Raw genomic sequence first — 22885 nt, 5'->3', positions numbered from 1 at the left:
TTAAACCAATTACTTGTGGTTATTTTAAGACTAAGAATTTTTTATTTGCCACTGCCTTCCTATCTTAGCTTATTTTAACTTGCTTTAACCCTCCTGTTATGTTTGTTTCTCTGGAACAGCAATAATGCTCTTGGGTCAATTTGACCCGGGGTATATTCAATTATCCAAAAGTGTCAGAACACCAAAAAATCCCCCAAAACATTTTTTTGTAAATCTAAATTTTAACTCCATTACTAAACATTTAAATCAATATTTAGTCCATTGGTGTTCTTTAATTCTCACAGATCATGGTTCAATGAGGATAACTGACTTGTTGGTTTTATTTAAATGAATGTTAAAACTTTTGTAATGTACATTGGAAAGACCTAAATATAAATACAATAGTTTTACATGACAGATTTTTGTTTATTTTATTTTACATTTTGGAAAAAAAAAAAATGTATGAAGTGATGTTGATAAATTAACAAGCCACCTCTTCTGTCACATGCTGCCCAGACTTTTATGCTGCATTAAGCTGGTTTGGAAGGCATATATTGCCTAAAATGGACTTTTAAAAGGGTCAATTTGACCCGCAACATAACAGGAGGGTTAAATGCAAATTTTAAATGTACTTTTAATATATTTCTAATTTTCCTTTTTCTTTTCTGTTTTATTATATTTGTCATTTTAATTGTACTGTTTTATGCTTGTCTGAATGTTTCCAATGCTTTTAATGTTTTAATGTAAAGCACATTGAGTTGCCCTCGTAGATGAAATGCGCTAACAGGTGGCAGGTACCAGTTTTCCTGATCAAATGCCATTTTTTTTAAACATTTTCCAAAGAATTAATTGTCATGGGTCACATATTTGACTGCAAAACAAAAAGCAGGATGGGTTATTATGTTAACACACTACTTATTCATGCATAAGACGGAATCAACAGAGAAGTAACAGATACCCTTCATCCACAGGGGGTGCCACAATTGATAGAAACCGCAAGTTCCTCATAGAAGCTTTAAATCAACAATTTATCAAAAATAAGAAACAAAAATTAGTTTTCTGACATTTTGATGTTGTAACTGGTTGAAAGCTGGTTAATATTAGGACTTTGACATGCAGACTTGATGTCTTCCTGCTTCAACAAAGTCATATATAATCCCAGTTAGTTCTCACTGGAACTGCTCACTCAGCAATGGTCCGGTTGCTCTAACCCATCAAGTCTCTCGAGTAGGTCTCCTGCTCTCATTTGATTTCTTTGATTCATTGCTTCTGTCCACACACATGGCAGATCATTTACTCATCACTCTGTGGGATGCCACTGTAGTAGCTCTTGAATTTGTACATGTGCCTCCTCACGTTATGCATATTTGCTTTGTAGGCTGCATGTGACATGCATCCCTGACAAGAAACAAGAAAGGAACAGACAGCACAGGACAAATTTCCCCTGATCCTCCTCTCATAATAAAACCTCTATAGTCTTTCCTCTCTGTCTGCTTTCTGCTTTGAGGCGCTCTAGCATTTTGCAGCATCACCTGAGCAGCCATCACCTGACAACGGGGATTTCAATCATTCTGCTGAGCTCGTAACCTTGTCTCCACCGCCGCCTCCTTCTTACTCCCATTGCAGCCGCCCGCAACTGTCATGCTAATTTACAAGTACATACTGATGTGAGCGCTCACGTTTTAGAGCATTCTCATAGACCGCATCATGGGCCGGCAATTAAAGTTAAGCGCGATTTGAGACAGGAGCACAAAAAAACGATCATTTTAGCCTCTCCTGGGGAAAATCTGCTCGATCAATAGGTCACAAGACGACAGTGCGCGGTTATACACACGCTTTTTTTTTAAGAGGAAAAGAGCATAGAGGCAGATAATACAGAAAACCAGGAGAAAGCTCAAGAGCATGTCATTTCACAGACATTCTAGTGGATTTCTACAGGGCATAGGAATGACTGTGCAGCAACTGAAGTGGTTAACAATGGATAATGTTTGCTCCTTCACTTTTGTTGGCTATATCTATGGTAAACCGCCTTCGGTGAAGAAGAGTAAACAAGAAAGTAGAGGCTCTGTGTCTGCTCTGAGCAACAAATCATGCTCCCGCAGATTATCATTAGTCTCAGCAGCCGGCAGAAAGCAAGAAAAGAGGCTTGTGCTGCAATGAATCCAACACAAATGTGATCATAAAGAAAGGCAACAAATCACCTTTGTATCACCTTTTAGTGGAGTCCAGGCTAAGTAACAGAACACCCTGATGGACTAATCTCCCTACGACACCCACAAGGCTCAGCACGGGCTTTTGAAAACAAAGCTCTGTGCACTCTCAGAGCTCACCGAGAGCTTCTGGAGCGTCCACACTTTCTCCTGAACATGACAAGCTATTTATGATTAATGGCATTACCGGCAGGGCCGAGATAAGAGCTCAATTAGCCGTGTGGGCAAGGACCTTGACTCTATCTCCAATGACTAATCCCATGGCTTTTGTTATGATTAGCAAGAGCAGAGTTTTAATCTTAGCTTCTGAGTGCCTGGCTTTGGTCCAAACACAACTAATTCATTAGCAGTTAAAAATACACTTCTGCTATGAGTGGCACAGTTTGGCACAGCGTGATAGCGGCTGCATGTGTGTTCATTTCCCTAAATTTACCAATCTCCACCATGAATGTGCTTTGGTAATGTCATTGAAGAGGAAATTAAATGAAGCCTTTTATGTGAAATTAATTCATCCACCTTGTTAATATTTTAGCAAGCAGAGCCTCTAGAGAGTTACTGTGCATACTTACCCACTCATCCTCCTAGGGGGGAAGTCCTGCCTACATGCGCCAATTGACGCTACTTTCCTGCAAATATATTTCTAACTACAGCAGCATTGCCTTGGGAGTTTTGCTGAACTCATATTCTCTGCAGGAACTGTCAAACGACGGCAGATCTCCGAGAACTGTAGCACAAAGAGGTCCCCTTACGAAGCACTTAATAATTCACCAGTTATGCACTGAAAACAGTCAAGGACAATCCTTTTAATGTTGCAGCTTTAATTTGAAAACTTTGAGTGAGGCATTGTGAAGATCCTTGATTAAATATTTAGCACAAAAAGGGAAGTAATATGAGGATAAACATTTCCAAGAACACTGGCGAAGGCTACATTACACAGGGTCAAAACTAAATGCATTGGAAAGTGTGTGCATTAAACGCGCTTTCGTAGTATTTATACTTATTAATAAGGCACGCTCAGTGTAAAAGATCGTCCATGGAAGCTGTTTCTGCAGTGAAACCCATCTTGCATGATGCTGCACTTTGTAGCACTCACACTCTGCAGGGGGAAACGTAGCGCACCATCTGTTCGCCGATCCCAGCAACAAACAACAGACAGACCGACGCAGCAGACAGACCAGCAGACACAGGCGGGCACCACTCCTGAACCAGCAATGAATTGTGGGAAACGGGGAAGGCAGTTACACAGACACAAGGCGGCTAAATGTGGGATGAAAGCAGTCATCAGCTGCTCGGATTTGATCATGAGGCCCCGGCTGACACCAGCACAGCAAGGAATGATGCAAATTGAGGCCGACACTGCAAAGGAGCCGCGGTGCAATGAGAGGGAGACTCTTGATAGCGAAGGAGCAAGGGAGAAAGGGAGATACTGGGTTAAAGGCAAGAGATGGCGGAGTAAGAGAGTGAGATTTTTAGCTGCAGTGCAACTGAAGAGGGCCTTAACATGGAGTTTAAAAACAAGCGAGATTAGAGGGAGAGAGAGAAAGTGTATCATAGGAAACAGGCTGCAACAACACAGACTACAGGGTGTGTGAAGGGGTTGCAGAGAGAGAAGGAGAAAGAAAGAGAGAAAACGACTACAGAGATGCAATCCATTTGTAATCCAGGGTGTCAGAAATCCAAACAACTTGCCTCAATCAGGATGGTAAATAGCCCAATGAACGTTATTTCTGGATTAAGATTAATGTGGGCGGCTCGGCACACGCAGGCCCACACTCAAACAAATGTGTGAGTTCACAGTCTGACACATTCCAGTGTGATGCAGACAGACACACAAACACACACACACACACACACACACACACACACACACACAAACACAAACACATGCAAGAACTAAAGAGTTAAAGAACGGAAGAGGAGAGAGAGGAGAGAGCAGATCTAATTGCCTAAATATATTATGGATAGGTGAGGAAGGCTTAAGCTTGCCCCCTAGTGTTCATCACTGTCCCTGTTGGCAGTGGAACAACACAGTGCAAAGCAGCCTCCATCTTAACTACATCACGTCTGTTAGAACACCTTAATACGTCATTTTGATACAACAAGCAGAAAACAGCCTCTAAATAGGGTGGTATATATTTACTTGGTTATCATGGATTTGGTAAATGTTTCTCTAGCATAGTGTCAGTGTCTTGATACCATAGTGCAGTTTTCTCCTTTAAAGACAGCAACACTCATCTCAAGATATTTCAGTCAGACAACCCACAGTGTGCTGGTTGACAATTCAGTGCAGGAACAGATCATTGTTTGTGTTTAGTGTCTCAGCTTTGACATAGTCACTCCTCACAGATTTAGTTTACATGCAGATAATTGATCTTGAACCCTCTGTAGTCCGAGCTTGCAGGTGGATGCTGGGGAGGTGGTGGGGCTGGAGGTTTAGGTGCAGCAGAGGTGCAGTGGTGGCTTGAAAAGAGGGAGTGATTGGGAATCTTGCAGCTTAAACAGACAGCCAAATTTGGGAGAAAGATTTGTGAGGTGAATGTGGGAACGATGCATGTTGACTGTGTACGAAAAGCAGCTGCCTGAGCCAGCTTGCAGGCGTCGCTCTATTTTCTAAATTTGAGGAATTCTGCATTGGGAAAACTGCAGTTGTCTGTCCATTAACCCAAACTTTAAATATCCATTGACTTCCTGTCAATCAGACTGGTTTTTATTATTAGATTTTTTAGTTGCCTTATTATCCAGGAAGTCCCTTTGAGATTGACATAGTCTGCCACAAGAGACCTGGCCAAGACAGCCATACAAAACTACTAAGACATTAAGTAACAACCAAATACAAAGTGGGACAATCACAACAATTAAATAACGGTATTTGGATTCAGAGTACTTCATGGGGCCCTAATGTCTCATTTGCTGTATTGTAAATAATTTTGGATAAATGTTGATATTTCAGCTGAGAGGAAGGTGCCAATTCCTCTCACTCATGAATTAATGTTATGTAAAAAATGAGTTTTTAGGTCTTTGTTTTCGACTAAACTTATTTTTTTCTGTTAAAATTAAAAGAAAAGCTACTGTTACCCTGATATACTTCTTCAGTAACAAGTATATCTTCTTCAGACCTCTGAAGAAGGTAACTATGAAGTCTTGTTTGTGTTGAATCATTATTGAGTCCTGTTTGGGTCCAACATACACTATATGATTGCATAAATGTCATGGTGGAAAGTGAATTCACACCATACAAGTTAATTATTTAGAAGGCACAACCATGAGTTATGTGCACACACTAGGGTTTGCTTTGATAATCTTCAATAAAGTTTCTCTTGAAAAGTCCCACAGAAGGGGAGGATGAAGTCAAAGAATAAGATTTAGATTGTTAAGTACAATTGTCACCTTGCTGACATGACAACAGAGCTGAAAGTGTACATGGTTCATCAAATGATAAGCTGTGGTAGTTGTTGTATTGGATTGCATTAGATTACACATGTGCCTGTGATGTTAACGCTTATCGATGGGTATTTCAGTTGCCCAGAAGACATAGCATAGTGCCATGGTGTTTTAAAAGGCTGCCTCAAAATAAGCCCTGAAGTTGTGGAATTGGCTCATGGCCCTGTCTTTGCAAAAGGATGCAGTTGGCCAACCAAACTTTCTGACATGCTAGAAAATTAATCCAACTAGTAGGGATCAGCTGATTGGACTGTGGACAGTGCCCCTTTGTACAATGTGCAGAAAACAACGTGGTCCAGCTGAGTTCAGCCTGACTTCAACATCAGTCATGTGACTCAAAAATCAGTTTAGAATCAGCTTCTATTCACACGATGTATCCTCGACTTGAGAGACTATTGTTGTGTTGTATGTGTTGAATCATTACTGAGTCTTGTTACCTCCAGGTGAGGGGAGATTAAATCCACCTGAGTCAAGGTGACGCTTATTGCGGAGCTCCTTCCTTATTGGCTGAGAAATCAAGTAATTTAGTATGAAAGGTGTGAGGGAACAGCAAACTGGTTTGTCTGTTTTGTCACTGTGAATGCTTTGAGGGGAGCCAGGTTTTTCTATTGTGATACATTTTTCCATTTTCATAGTGAACAAAAGATCACTAAACAGGTTTTGTGTTTTTCTTTTTCCTTTTGTACTCGGCCTAAATACAATTTCATCAGAATCCTGGTTGTTCATGTTTCCACTCACAGTGCCTGATATCCACAAATAACACAGTTGCCTTTCAAGGAAAGATTGTGACAAGTCTTATGGTGCTCTAATGGCTGCTGAGTGATATTAATGTGTCTCATTTTTGTCCCTTTTTGAAGATTATTCTAAACCCACAGTCGAGTGTGGAACATGAAAAGGATCAATCAGAATAGGAGCAGTGAAAAGACATCAATACTGATGTCTTTACTGTTAAGTTGGAATAGTTTGCAAGTTCCAATCTGTTTAGCTGATAAAGCAACATGAATTAATTACTGCACGTTACACAGGAACACATTACACTGTACAGAATGTTCAAACACATGAGGCAGGCAGGCATATAAACACATGAAGTTAGAGATGTGGAAAAGAGAATCAAGCACATGAATATTTCCTGTGACCGGGTGTACAAGTATGTTGATGAATAATAAAGCAGTTTTCCATCAAAGGCCATAAAAAAGGCATGCCCCACAGTGGAGAGAAAGTACAGAACACAATGAGGAGAAGACAGCTTCATGGCTAATGGTGTATGAGCCTGTGGATCAACATGAAAGTCAGCGCTACGTTAATAGAAAGATTCATTATTTGAAAGATGATAAAAAAAGAATGTGATCCATTAAAATAGAGCTTCTTCCGCTCAGTTCTGGAAACTCTCCATTTTGTTTTGCCAGCAGCTGATTTGATTTAATAATGTGCAATGATTCAACACTGGAAAACCAGCAGCAGGCAAGGCAAACATAGAAAATGTAAGACATTATTTACATTGAAAATGCTTGAAGAGGAGGAACGACATATCGTACTTCAATGGAAACAAATCAAATAAAGCCTTTTGAGAGAAATACGACTCAACCGTGACGACCGTGAAGACAGAACATAGTCCGTAACGAGTTTCTAACAATTTACCAGCAGAAATGATGATCTTTAGTGCAGAGGAATGCCCACAGTGCTCTTTTTCCTCATGCAGTTCATTTCTAGTACTGTTAACCTTTTCCAGCTGTCCAGGCTACATCTGTCTGTGAATGTGAATGGGCATATTCATGAGAAAAGTTGCCCTTCTGTCCCGCTGTACACCAGAGAGATGTTCTCAAATGGTTTTGTCTTTTGTATCTCTTTGTTTGATGCTAAGCACCGCAGTTTGACAACTCTAATCCCAATAGCCGGTGGGGAAAAAAGGCAAATCACAGCAAAATGACTGCAGCAGCTTAGCTGTCATCAGCCCAACATGGTTATCAATGGTGTTTTTAAAAAATTCATAGTGCGCAGTGTCAATAGCCCTGATCAAGGTAAATTCCTATCATCAACCCCTTGTCAAGAAGGATTTATTCCCCAGTTAGGCAATTATATTAGCGGATAAGAGGACAGAACTTCAATCGATAGCCCATTTTGTACACAAAAACCGTTGCTTGTAAGAGTAAAAGCCAAGCCATGATGTGGCAGGGATTTTATTTGTCTAGATGTCAAGCCTCAGTTGAAAGCACAGGATATTAAAGTTGTCATGAGATATTTCTAGAGGAGAACTTTTAATGAGAAATACAGTATTTCTGGTTCTAAAACCAAAACCAATTAGTGGATCAAAAAGATGAGAAAAATGGTGAAAAATGTATCACCAAAGATTGGGAATTAGCCATAGACCAGTCTGACATGGCTCCAACTAATGTTGAGACTGCAGCACCAAAAATCAGCATATGCTAAGGGTGTTTTTGTGCTCAGGATGTTGAGGGTATGAATAGAGAAATAAGCCATACCGACCAAAATTATCTTTTGAAACAGGCTGTGAACATGTTAATTTGGCCTTAAAAATTTTAACTTTAATATGTTTATATATTATTTGCCTTTATTTGATAGGAAAGCTGGAGGGAGACAGGAAATGAGAGGAGTAGAGAGTGCGGGAAGACATGCAGCAAATGGTAGAGGTCACGAGTCGAGCCTGCGACCACTGCGTATAGGGCGCACGCTAGGCCAACAGTGCCCCAATCCTTTTAGTATTTGGGGATTATTTTACTTCTGCAGCCAGCCTCTAGTGGACACTTGAGGAACTGCAGCTTTTTACACTTCCACATTAGCTTAATTTTCAACACCACAGTTTTGCTGCATGGTCAAACTCCAGCTCTTGCCCAAAAATGCAGCCATCACTCTAATTTTGCCCAGTGTGTTGATCTGTTGTTGTTGTTTTTTCATTTCAGTAAATTAGAAAAATGACCAGCACCAGATCCATCATCATGGGATTACTTGTTTCCTCCAACCACCAGTCCAAACCCCAAATACCAATATCCAGGTCATAAACGGTTAAAGGCGTCCTTTATGTAGCTCTTTTCTCCAAAGGGCTTTACAAATTGCCGCTCATTCACTCATTTACACACTCACACACACCAATTCAAATGTGCTTCCTTGCAAAGCGCTAGCCTAACCATCTGGAGCAAATGGGGTTCAGTGACTTTCACACTTACACATGTGGACAGAAGGGCGCTCGGGATTGAACCACCAACCTTGTGATTGCCTAACAGCCCGCTTTAATTCACAAGCCGAAGCCGAGAGAATGAGAAAGAAATAAACCCTGGCATTTGAGGAAGCTGAACCAGAAAATGTTTGGCATTTAGATGACTCAAGCAAATAATTTTCTGTTGATATAATAATCAATTAGAGCAATTATCGCCTCAGCAGTGGACCGGTGCACACATCTAGAGCCTCATTTTCGGTTTTATCTTATTCAGACACATATGCATTCAGGCCTGTGAGAAGTAGTGTTATTACTCCATGGTGTTTTTTATTCCCTTGCCTTGCAGACTGAGAGTCGTAAGACTGGAAACCCTGACTGTCTACGATGCTGGCTTCCTGTCAAAACATTTGCTTGTTGAGGGCCAATTCTTGTTTGGGGCAGAAACGCCTACATGCAACAACAGTCTGTGTGATAAAAAGCTCCTTGTTTTTTAGTGATTTTACAGTTTATAATTCCATTCATTAAAATGTTCTTTTCAAAGCTGAATAGAAACAAATACCAGTCTGATATAAAAGCAGCGTTGAAGAGAACGGAAAAAAAAACGTTCATACGACCATGGAAACAGCAGAAAAGACAGCCGAGGTGGCAAAAACTGAAGTAATGAAAGAAATGAGTAAATTCTAATCAAAAATTACAAACCGATTTCTGCCTCACTCTAACTTTCCGACATGTCTCTTGTCTTGTCTAATTATGATTTAACAACCTTGATACTTACACTTATTATCTCAGCAATTCTGCTTCCTGTTGCAGAACAAATTAGTTGTCTTAGCCACGACCCCTTTACACCGTGTACGATACAACTAGGGAGAGGGCCAAGGGGAAAGAAAGCACATGTTCCCTACAAAAGACAGCATCTAATTCGATGGATTTCTCCACACTATATCCTCACTTGAGAGCTTGTTCCTCTGCCAGAGGTGTTGGGCCGACACAGACCTGGACATGAAGGTTATGATCTGATGTCTCTGCACCGGATCAGTCTGACGAAAGGATTCTATATGGACATGATAAGCAGTTGCCCTTTCTAAGAGAAGAAGTAGCCTATTACACGGGGTTGTACAATCTCCTCTGTGAAGGCTGCCCTCTGATACTGCTGGGCAGAGCTTAGGAATGGAAATGCAAAGCCATCATCTTATTGCAGGGAAAGGAAGCCTTTGTGGATTACAGTTCTTTAATTTTTTCCCCCCTTCTAAACTGAATATCACAGCACAAAGCAGGGATAAGCAAACAACGGGAGAAAATCTGCTTGTATTTTTAAATGTACTACCCAGCCTGTTTGTGTTTGAAGTAGTTCTCGTTCGGCTTTTTCCATACGTGTACAAATGCAAAGGGATTCTTTGCCTTTGAGAGGCTTGGAGGATTGTGAGGAAAGCCAACCAGAGAGACATTATTGGCAGCAGAATGGAGCCAACAGGCCGGGGTGAAAGAAGACTCCAGATCAAAAGGAAACGTCAATGGACTGTTGTCACCTTAGCTAATGCCATTATTCAAACCCCAGTATTTCCTGCTCTGTCAATAGGATCTGGCACAGAGCACTTACAGTCTGTTGATTTCTGCCCTCTCCTCGAGACTAATATCCTACAAGGAGAACTTATCTGATGGGACCTTCTACTTAAATCGACACTTTGAAGATCAGGGCCGAGGTCAACATTTGGAGTCTATTCCCTAAACAGCTTACACTCTCCTGTGAGAAGCGGGGCTGCACACACTCCCCAAAACAGAGTCAATAAAGTATCTGCTCATCAGGCGAGCGTGACAGCCTGAGAGATGAGAGCACATCAATCATGTGGACTCCAATAGCTGCTCTGTGGCTCGGATAAAATAGAGAGCGCAGACTGGCGGCTCCTTAAATAGGCACCGAAGGGGCCGACTGGAGACTTTTTCCATCTCTCTTATTTGGAGCGAGGTCAAGAGGTCGTGATACCCTCCAGAACTTTTGGATTTTCCACAGCTGTGTTGATTGAGAACTGTACACTTTCTGAGTCCCAAAAGGACATCCTCTTTTTCGCTCTATTTTTCATCCCTCACACTGAAGTCAATATGATTTTTCTGAAGGTGTTCTGCCCATACCATCAGGACAGACACCAAATGTCTTGTACATCCCTGAACACAAACCAAGGTATTAAAATTCCAGTTCTTCCCTCATGCTCGTGTAACTTCTGCTTCTGTCTTCCCATTCACGTCTCATATCTGCCATAACAAGCTTTTCAGAAATGCAAAACGGGATGCGTGATGAACCGAAACCAGCTCTGGCATCAGGCTCCCCAGGGCAACTTCAGAGCAGGCGAGTCACAGCAGCAGCAGATGTTCTGTTCTGGCACCTGTTGACTACGGATGTCACCCGAAATCTGAACATGTGTCTTTGAGCTACTTAGAAGCACTCTGCTCTGATATTGCAGGGAAATCCTGGAACTTCTGCAAAGACAAAGTGTTGATAGTGTGGATGTGTTTAGACAGACGTCCTATGCTGAAAGAACTGGGTTTTGATAATTTATGTTCAACCCTGCAGTCAAACATTGTTATTTGATATTTTATGACAGTCAGTTCTTCTTACACTGCAAATTTACTTTGTGCATGCTTTAATATTTCCAATTATTTGCAAAATGTGAATGGACTTCCAGCAGAATAAAAAGGTACATTGCGGGATTAAGTATTATTGGGAGCATGCTGTCAGCCATGTGACTTAACCATTGAACTTTCCTGGATGTACTCTGCCTCTGGGGTGGACTCCAGCCCCCATAATCCTCTAGCATAGGGGTCTTAAATTAAGAGGTCCAATCAGAGAGAATGTCTTTCAACAAAAGTCAGGAATGTTTTAATGATTAACTTGTTATATTATTGATATGTTTAAGTAGCCTAGCAATTGTATATGATTGATAAGTTACAGTCACTAGTTCCTACTTTTACGCAGTAACTGAATTGTTATCTGAGTTAAGGTATCTTTAGCATCACATTTTTTGCCCCAGTACTCTTATTAAGGTTAGGTTTTGATTTGCTAATACTTCTCTGAAAGCAGCAGACTCAACAGCTAATATGGGAAGCATGTCTTCAACAAAATACCTTGCAATCAATCTGTGTGGTTCTGCCCGGCTTACAGATTGTGAAAGGGGCAGAGATTTAAAATCAAGCCTTGGTTGTTTGGATAGAGTGGCTCCTTCTTGGTCTGCAGAACTAACGTTAGCTACTCCTGGACATTGGTGTTTGCAGCACCAGGCTCTCTGGCGGCTAGCTTAGTAGGAGCATGTTGTTTGGTTAGGTGCTTTTGTGAGATTATAATTACTAGTCTTGACAGAGGACAAAGTTTCTACAACATAGACTACAACTCACCACAATGTTCCTTCCCCTCAAGGACGGAAAAGTAATGCTGGTCGTTCCAAGACAGAGCTCACACCTGAATGATCATCAGCTATTGCGGTAGTTTACTGCGCACCATACTCTTTCTTCTACGATGCTACTCTGCTGACATAACCTCACTGTCCAGATGAATGATTGATCTGATGAAGCTATTTTACATAAATGAATCCTTTTAAAATTCTGAAACAATAAGCATGAGATAAAATAAACATGTGTATTCATTAAATAAATATTATTTTGTTATTGCCAGAAAAATAATGTTTGCGTTTCATGTAAAATACATGAAGAGCTTCATTAATAATGCATATTAGAATGCAGGGCTGGATTTCAGAACTATTGAATGAAAGTTTATTGTTCAGGATTCCCATTTCTTTGTATTGAACTACATTTCACAGCCAACTTTATTGTGAAAAAACTCAACATATAAAGAATAAAACAGCTTTAACACCCGCTTCTTTCTTCCCATGATATGTCCCACTCCCACGTTCTGTTTAGTAATTGAAGTGAGCTTTAGTTCACCCTGACATTTTAAATCTGAACTAAAATCATCTCGGGCATTGTCTCAACATTCGTTAGCCCGTTGCTGGGCAGTGAATGACTGTGGCAGGATCTCAGTGGGTTAATAATATTGAGCTCCTGGCTCATTATTTCCTGTGTTTGGATTTGAGTGGGTATGATGGCTCAAAACATTTGTGCTTTGTCTCTCAGTGACGCTTGATAATCCTGCTTTTAATAATTGCCACGGTATGTAGGCATACTGGTTTTGAACTGCCCACGGGGAAGAATGAATATATGAGAGTCTGTTCATTTTTTAAATGAAGCTCTGGATTTGCTGTCTACTTTTCATATTTAAAAGCATGCCATGTCTACTTTTCTCTGACACACGCCCTGGGTATAGTTGCAAGGCTGATCCGAATAAAGGATTTCAATGGCCTATCAGCATCATGCGTGACAATTTACAATGAATGCATCAGACTGTGAGTGTCTTGGGCTGAGTTTTTTCAAAACCCTGATGAGGAAATGGTGAAGAAAACTAAGCCTCTGCAGACTAAAAGGTGTGGTTTCTTTTTCTTAACTTATTCTCCTAAATATCAGGGTCTTTGCAGAGGTTTAAGAAATACCATTGTTGCATGATGTCACTATACGTTGTCAGTTACAGTGTCGCTATGTTCATTCCCTGAACATTGAGCCTGAACTTGTGTTTCATCTTACTCAGGGCATACTACTCACATGCAGCATGCAAAATAAGCCCCTGCATATTATTTTATAATGTTATGACAGCAAACATGCAAATGTAGTTGAGTCTTGATTACTAACCACCTTGGTCACGATGTTCTGTACTAACCTAGGATGGGACAAACTGGGATAAGGGGTTTACAGGTCACAATATTGTGGTTATTATCAGAGTCCTCCAGGTAGCATATTCACATTTAAGAAAACTAGGATTTGATGTTTATATGTACAAAAAATAGCCAAGATATTACAAATAGACAAATTCCTGCTCATTATCCCTGCCCCATTTTACTTAGTGGATTGAAGAACTGCACGAACTGAAGAACTGCACAAACTCTCACCATAAGACCAGGAGTATGTACGGTCATATGGACTTTGAAAATCAGCCCATATACCTGCTGCATCCCCTCCATCCTGAGAGACTGCTGCATCAGTCAATTTCATCTGTTTCCATCACCTCTTCTCAGGCAGATAAGCCATTTGAGCGCCTCCTCAGGTATGCACTGAGGTACAGTATGCAGCTAATGACACAAATACACCACAGACACCCTGCCATTTATCTTCCTACTACCCATCATTTCTAAGTCAATTAGCCAAGTCAATATGCTTTGTCAGTTATTACCCACAATATAACACAGGTAAATGACTTCTATGCACTGCAGAAACCTCCATCGGGTTGACACTGAGGTAAAGGGAGTTGGAGGGGAATAAGGATGACAAATTGATGGCAGTGAAAAGAAAAAAGGTGCTTCGGTGGGGGGACTTCTATGGGAAAAAAGAACATTGTGTAGGAGGCATCATTACATGAAGATAGAGAAGCTGAAGTAAGGAACTCTATGCCAAGAAGTGAAAGAGATACAGGAATCCAGAGGGCGACATTAGTATGCATGCCTCACCTCTTCTCCGTCTTTCTCAGTTCCCGGAGTTCTCTACTGCAGTCTGATCTTCTGTGCCATCACCAGCTCCACTACACCATCCTCCAAGATCCCTTATTCCCTGTTTTATCTTAAACATGCTATGTCGATGACAGCATCGTCGCATGGGGGGAAACTGGAGCTGGAATCTTTCTCTGAAAAAGCTCAGGAAGCAGTTGTGGCACTCGATCTCTTACATTGTGCTGCCAGCTAGAGCCTCAGAGAGGAAAGAAGGATGTATACCCCTGCTGAGGGGACATGGTAGAATTTACTACAAGTTTCGAGATACATACGCAGCAAGAAAGAAACTTTGAGAGAAACACAAGGTTGATGAAATATAGATGGAGCTGTGTTGAATGAGATGAGACAGGGTTTTGTCTCAAGTTCCACCATGTTCTTACTATGAACTCGTCAGTAACAGCAGCTTTGTCTTTAGGCCCAAAGCGGCAACATATAATGATCTTGGTAGCTCACTTTATGGCGCATACAGGGCTCTTAGGTAAAGTTAGCAATGAGAGATATGCACTGAAGAAACTTTAAGAATCACTTACAAACTTTTCTGATGGTTTTTTTTTTAACTTTTGGAGGTGAAAAAGTCAGCTTGTTTAGGGCCTGTGTCCACCAACTGTATTTTATTTGTGCTGCCAGCACCTATTTCCATTACGGAGCCAATATAGCTAGGCCTTTTAAGCACTTCAGCACTCTAAGCCCCAAAGCCCTTGTCAGCTGTTTTTGCGCCCAGAGCTAAAACTACTTCAACTTTTTGGAATAAGGTTTGTCAACAACAATCGCCAAGGAGAGATTAATTGTTTTTGATGTTTTCAAGGAAGTTTGATGTATAGATCTGTTGCCAATATACCACCATGAGTCATCATTGTTTTCCATTTGCTATGTAAAACTTCCATGAATAAAAAACAAACATTTAACACTTTTATTAGCAGCAGTAAGTGACGGTAACAATCACTCTGAAATTGAGGTTGTTCAACAAAAAAAAAATGTGATCAGTGGAAACAGGCCCTAAGATCTAAAACAATGCATGACTGTTTGGTCATGTTTAAGCAAAAAGCTACTTGGCTTGATTTTGACATCAAATCTTTTTGTTTGGGTCATGGATTCTGTGAGGAGTTTTTTGGCTGGAAACAGAATTAAATTAATTTGATGCCTTTATGTGATCCACAAAAGCAAACAAGGCCATCGGGAAGTCATATTGTAATTTCTGTGCTCATAAGCACTGCCGCAGGGTAGGTGTCAGACAAAGCATAACAGCAGGCTGCCGAAGCAGCCTTTGTTGACATTTACCATGGCAAAGATTCAAAGTGAGCGACATGTGTGACTGTTAAAAGACAGCAGGATGAGATTTTTCATCAGAAAGCACAACTCAGGCAAGTACAGAAGAAGATCAGAAAAGAGACAAGCAATTCGGCTGTGTCCACAGGGGACGCTAAAAATCATCGCAAACTGAAGGAAAAATATCACGGTTTAAGCGTGACAAACATATAGTCAAATAAGTTATGTATGTTATGTGTGTCATGCAATATGTATGATGTTTTAAGCAAACTGTAACATGGTTGTTTAGGCGGAAAGAGCTAGTGGCATTCAGCAGTTAGCAGGAGCCTCATGAAAGCAGGTTAGCATCAGAGAGTGAGAGACAACAGGGTGGGATTTCCACACATCAGTTTTTTGTCAGTACTTAACATTTAGATGACAGATCCCCACGATGTTACATCCAATTGCAACATGAGCATTAATGCATACTAGGCATTACCTGCACCAACTTGTCACTCAACATGGAGTCTCTGGGGGTCTTAATCCATCTCTGACATAATGAGAAAACCCAAAGAAGCACTACCTTGTGGTACTATTTGGTTCTGCACTAATATGACATTTAATAGTAAATCATGTATGATACATGTCACATAGGAATGGATCACACAGGAATGCAATCTCGCTGTCCTGGATGAGAGACCAAGGCTTGGTTGACCCATGTAGACCACAACTCATAGAGAACCCTCACACTCGTTCCACGACATTGACTGAAGTGCCATATTTTGATGACTTGTGCCACTGTCCAAGCATCAGTTTCTGATGAATAAAGAAGCTACAAGTTCACCAAGTCTCAACCTCTGGAGTTGAAAAATGAAGGCAATGCTGAAGTGCAACATACTGCAGTTCCTCAAGTGTACAAAAGGGGCTGGCTGCAAAAGCCAAAAAATCCCCATTATACTACTTTTATTGTTACAGCCTGGTTTTGGATAAGTTGCTCATCTAAAGATAATATAGGGGTACAGCTGGGTTCATGGGCAGATGGATGAGTTGTAGGAGGCCAGAAGCCCACCTCAACTCCCCCTCTTTGCCCTTTTCTAGGTTGATCGTGACTTGGGTTGAGTCAGCATTTCCAATATGGTGCCAAAAACAACTCTTCAGAAACCAGTGGGTGACAACACTGAGACTACATCCATGTTTTAGACACTCAGTGCAATTCACTCACTGCAATTTTGTATGATTGAGTTGGTCTATAACAGGCTAGACATGTCCCTACTAATGTGAAGTAGCCTTTAGGAAATCTGTGTTGCCTTAAATGGACTTTATTTATAAGATCTATTTGGTATTCATATCAAGTCACACTTGGCTGAACTCTTTAATTTCCACACCACATTTAGTGGCAGCATTGCCTCATCAGAAGCTCATTTTAACAAACTGTTTGGTGAATAGCTGCAGGTCTGGAATTTTTGTTGCAGAATTGTAAAAGCAGTCATTAAAGCATTCACTTAGACAGTTTATGGAGCCAGTTTTTGCATACCAGTGAAATGGCACAGTCGCCAGGGAATCAGGGGAATTCACAAACCAACTATCCCTGGCAAGCACTGATATTCAATGTTATTAGAGTGTTAATAAGTTTACTGCTTGATGCCGTCACCAAAAACTCAAATAATCATTCCTCTAAATAAGTATGGGAAGAACAGTACAGCTCAGAGAGTCCCATTTGGCATTGCTCAAATTTCATGCAGTTCTAATCTGATTTGAGCTGAATGTTAATGGACCTGACTGTTCTGTAATTGAATTACTAAACCTGCAACTAACTTGTTTGCTTCCAAGATATCATCTCCTCTGTTGGAGTCACTCTGATAAGTCTGTGGGTTTTCTAATATTTAGACTGCAGGGACATCAGTGACAAAATTTGTGCAGGAACAGGATGTTTTTGTGATAAAATATGATCCAAGATGTCTTCTTTCTTTTAGATAAATGTTTCTAATGTGCATGTTTTCTTTTTCAGTTTCCTTCCTTCCCTTCTTCCTTTGTGTCTCTGATATTTTAGGTTCATTCCAGTCGCATTGCATTTTAATTTGGGCTGGCATCCTTGAAATTAAAGCAAGATAAAAGGGAAACTGGCGCTATGTTAATATCTCTTTGAAGATGGAGTCAATCTGGCAACAGAATGCCGAGCCCTTATTTTCCCTTCCCTTTCCCCTCTTCCTGTATTCAGCACAGTGGATGAGAGATAACTGCAGACTCAGCTTAGCAACAGCTTACCTTAGGTGGAGGAACTCTTAAAGCCTGCTGCTTTCATCTTGCTCCTTATGGCAGAAAAAACAGGCTTTGTTTTGTGTTTTTAATCTACATCTGGACCCTGAATATTTATCGGTGTCATTTCTGCTTCTTCCAACACTCTCCCCTGCAGAGAGACACAGACTGTACCTGTGTAGCTTTTTGAAGGTACATATGGTTGTGGTAGACGTATTCAGATTATTAACCTCAGTAAAAGTAGCAAAATGTAATATTAGACGTACTCCAGCACAGGTTAAAGTCCTATACGTAAAGTAGTACCAATATAATGCTTCATGATAGAGTATTTAATGTTCAAAATGATTCTGTAGGATTGGACTGTGTTCCTTTGTGTGAAATATTTCATGTTATGCCGGGATGCTGGCATTTCAACAAATGTGAGAAATGTTGATTGGCCCATCATCCTCCGCAAATCCATGGTCTTCAAAGCCACCAAAGCTTTCACTTAAATATAATCGAATGAATAAATACATTTTATCCTCTGAAATGCATTGGTGTGGATGTAAAAAGTATCACAATACAGCAATACTTCAGTCAGGTACCTCAAAACTGTGCTTCCGTCCAGTACTTGAATAATATCACTTTCCACCATTGGGTATGGATTATCCTCCTTTATGTTTTTTTATGATGGGAATGTCCGTATATCAAGTAGGCTTTAAAACACTTTTCACTCCCAGGCTACAGGCTGTTGCCAACCACTGTTTTTGGAATAATGGCTGCACAGTAATAACAAGTACGTGTGTGCAGCAGCAGCCATTATGCAAGTCCTTCATGCATTAAACCTGCATAATCCTCCATTAGAACTGCACATAATAAAAATGTTGTAAAGTAGAAACAACTTTGCACATTGTGGTACAAAACTCAGCTAATCGGCTGACAATTTTATGTAAATTCAGATGATGTAACCTGTAATTTTTCCCAAGAGTCACTCTTGAGAATGGCTCCAAAGCGAGGCAGAGTTTCAGCAAATACTGCAATACAAATGAGTGTCTGTGAAAGCAGCATATGTGGCTGTAATACCTTTGGAAGCAGCCTTTTCATCTCTCCCTCAAGCACCCACTTCTACTGTTTACCCAACCTTTACCTGCTGCAGGTTTGTGTTCATACATTACACACTAGTTATCATTGTCCTATTAATACATTAAACAAAATTATAGTTTTCATCATACTCACACAGCAGACATTTTCATCTGATGTCGCACCCAAGTACCCAACGGCAGATACTGTTAGAAGTTATTCCAGGTTAACCAAAGGTATAAACAGAGATGGGAAAGACCGCTTACTAGCATCAGCAACCAAGCTGACAAAGTGTGATGAAAATCCAGAGGGGCACTGCCCATTTTTAAGTTAAAACGATACTTGATAATACATTAGGAACTGTAAAACCAGCCAATGATGGCAATCAACCAGTTACAGGCTAACAACTAGTTAGCCAGTATTGCATTAGCAAGACTTTTCTACTTCTCCATCATGTCACACTGACAATAGTTATTTTAGCCAAGACAGGAACTAGCTAAATGTTAATGTTACCTGTTGTTGTCTGTTATTACCTGACTGTATTAAATATGAAACAGCAGGTGATATGGGTTAAAAGCCCTGTAACAGGAAGTAGTCTGGCACATTTCACATCTGCCTGTTAACACTGTGGCAAAAATGCATGTTTCTGTTAGCATGCCAAATAAGACTGTTTGAATGAAAAGAAAATGTAGACAGAAAGACACCAATGTTTTGACTTAACCCTCTTGTTATGTTGCGGGTCAAATTGACCCCTTTTAAAGTCTATTGTAGGCAATATATGGCTTCCAAAGCAGCTAAATGCAGCATAAAAGTCTGAGCAACATCACTTCATGAAAATATTCTAAATTTAAAATAAAATAAACAAAAATCTATGTCATGTAAAACTATTGTTTTTATATTTAGAGCTTTCCAATGTACATTTAAAAATGAATTTTAATGAAAAACGAGTGAGTTATCCTCAGTGAAGCATGATCTATGAGGATCAAAGAACACCAATGGACTAAATCCTGATTTAAATGGTTAGTAATGGAGTTAAAAATTAGATTTAAAAAAATGTGTATTGGGATTTTTTGGGGTTCTGACACTTTTGGATAATTGAATATGCCCCGGGTCAAATTGACCCAGACACATTATTGCTGTTCCAGAGAAACCAACATAACAGGAGGGTTACACCAAAAATTGAACTGTAAAGATTAAAGAGGGGTGATATTATGCTCTTTTTAGGCATTACATCACCCCTCTGATAGCTTTGTAGCAGCTTTATGTGATTTGAAGCTAAAAAAAATATTCACTTATCTCAGGCTGGTGTCTTTAAGACCCAGAACCCAGCATTCTGGAAAACTCCTTCACTGTTGCCTACGACAAAGTCATGTTTCTCGATTTCAAAAGGACAAAGTTTCCCTTTTTAAGGAGATTCACCAAATGGTGATGTTACAACATGAGAAAATGTTATGTTGAGCTCGCGTAAATCTCATGACTTTTAGAACAAGCTGTTCAGAGCAGACTGCAGTCTCATCCTGACTTCCCATTACTCCCTCACTAACCTCACAATTTCAAACATAAGTATTGATGTCTAACATTTGAAGTTATCTGTTTTTTAGAATATGGAATAGAGCATGATACCACCTCTTAAATGTGATTAAAATCTGAATTGCAGGCTGATGTTAAAACTTTTCACTGAATTAAAATGTTAGGTGTTTTGTAACTCAACCATTAGGCCATACCATTTCTACTGAAGTGCTGCCAACTGTACAATCTGAGGAAATACTTTTCTGCAGTATAAATAATTATTTTTTAAATAAGTAAAATCATCTTTAAATCAATGTTTTCTTAACTTGTTTATTCTAACATTCAGTATCCGGTAAATAAGCGGGATGATTAATCATGAGTGGGTGGTTTCAACTTGAAATACTTCCCTTTGTCCATACTGATTTTTTTTTCACTATTGTTTATGGATATTTCAGCTTTCAGAAGACAATTAAATTACATTGATATTATCATATTTTCTACACAGAACCTAGAACACAGCAGTATGTAAATCATCATACCTGAGTGTGATGTAAGATAAAATTGGCTGCCATGATAATGCCATTATTTCAGGTACTTTGATGCTGATTACCCATTTACATTCAAAAAGGGCAATGTTTGTCTAATTCTCTCATCCTTCTTCCGTTACAAACATGATTCCTTCCCTGAGAGTCCCCAAGGAGTGCTCAACGAGAAACAAGAAAGAGTGAAGTGTGAGGAGTAATCCTCTAGAGTTTCAATGACACCCGTATCAGGACTTTGCACCCCGGCTTCCATCATGTCTCGTCTAAGAGCTGACGAACGTGTCACGCTGCGACTTTAATATCCAGTTAATTACACTCATCTTGACCTGCCGGTAAAATGAGCCTGGCTGCCACTGCCGCCCATGTTTCTGTTATCTGTGCAGAAATGCATTAGCGGGTGCCCCCTTTAATGGCTTTAATTAGTCGTAAACGGAGCTGATTCTCCTGTTAAGTGGATGAGGAGTCGATACTGTAATACAGTCCCAATATGCTCTGCTCCGACTCTATCTCATTGAGAAGGTGGTGCACAGGAGGATCGTTTGCACAGGGATGGTAGAGGGCGGGCTGGATGAGCCCATTCAGTAATAAAGAAGGTATCACATACTCCAGAACTATATCAGGCTGTGCTCGCTCACTGCTCTGATATGAAAGGACGTAATTAGAGTGCTGCTGTATTGACAGAGGAATCCTCAAAGAGGAGCTGTTTCAATGTCGGTTACATAATGCAGAATAAGTTTCCACTGGAGCAGACAAAGAAGGCCTATTGTCAGTGGAGCAGAAGGAACTTTTCATGACTTCCCCCTGTCATAATAAAGTAAACATATCCTTGGGACGAGAGGAAAGAGACAAAGAATATGGGCACAGCGAAATGGAAAAAAATAACAAAAGCTGCAATAAGAGCATGTATTTACAGTCTTTTAGGAGTGAGAGATGTCTGAAATGATACTGCCAACAAAAACACATCACCATTATTGGGGCTTTGGTCGACAGTGTTTCCCCAATAAACGCCAAAGGCCATAAAAACCCTTCAGATTCAGTAAATGATGCTTCTTTGAGGAAGAGAGGCCCATAAAGTCCATGTCAGTAAACCATATCTCCTTTCATCCGCTCATCTGCAGTAAAGTTTCCAGTCTGCAGCGCATCAATTTGCTGAGTAATGCCTTGCCTTGCCTTGGCCGGCCGGTGGTGAGGTGCAGTGCTCTCACACTGCAGGAAGCTAATGGCTGTTTATGGTTTCTAATGCATGGTGCTATACCTTTTGAAATTACAGGTCTCTATTACGGCGTTGTGTGCAGATAGGATCCTCTGACGGGAAACACTGTGATACCACAAGTGACCTCTTGAATTTCTGAAGGCATGTCTTGACCTATTTAGCTGAACATTTTTTGAGCAGTGCTTCTTTGTGAAGTTTTTGATACTGGTTGAAAGAAAAGGACCTCAAAAGAGCAAAGTGTTGTTATATAAGAGCTCTTTATGGTGCAGATGGATGGGAGAAGCCTGCTGAAAGCTGAAAGCCATCCTTGTGTCTCAAAAAGCCTGAGCCCAGTCAGTCTATAAAAATGCATACCAACAAAATAGAGAAAGCAAAATAACTAATTTTCTCTTTTCAGGTCTGAAAACATTCCAAACTTGCACGTGCACATTTTAATTATTGAAACTAGGACTGAAGTGCTTGACAGGCACAATGGTCACATAGCAGGACGTGAAATTTCTTATTTCTGATGATTAATCTATAATAATATTAGTCACGTTTAGGCAAAAAGGATTTAACTAACTAAAAGGGAAAAACAAAAACGTACTTTCTTAAAAAAAAGTCCAAAAACTAACAGAGAGGGGAAACAGAGAGACTAAACACACAGGGTAACGAACAACAGGTGTGGACACAGGTGTGGA

The 22885-nt window shown here is 40.3% G+C and overlaps 1 protein-coding gene and 1 long non-coding RNA gene across 2 annotated transcripts in view; one reads left to right on the top strand and one right to left on the bottom strand.

The window, feature by feature from the left end:
* Window positions 1-15143, top strand: part of LOC117819530 — a 33995-nt gene extending 18852 nt beyond the window's left edge. Inside the window, exons 3-4 of the long non-coding RNA XR_004632565.1 lie at window positions 13743-13942; window positions 14363-15143. This is a non-coding gene — a long non-coding RNA (uncharacterized LOC117819530). The remainder of the gene's footprint in view (window positions 1-13742; window positions 13943-14362) is intronic.
* The window catches only part of rtn4r (reticulon 4 receptor), a 65768-nt gene that overhangs the window by 25917 nt on the left and 16966 nt on the right, over window positions 1-22885 (bottom strand). The window lies entirely within an intron of this gene.

This window comes from Notolabrus celidotus, chromosome 9 (assembly GCF_009762535.1).
Source record: "Notolabrus celidotus isolate fNotCel1 chromosome 9, fNotCel1.pri, whole genome shotgun sequence".
Classification (NCBI taxonomy): domain Eukaryota; kingdom Metazoa; phylum Chordata; class Actinopteri; order Labriformes; family Labridae; genus Notolabrus; species Notolabrus celidotus.
The sequence above is the reverse complement of the archived record's forward strand: the minus strand, read 5'-3'. Positions and strand labels throughout refer to the sequence as shown.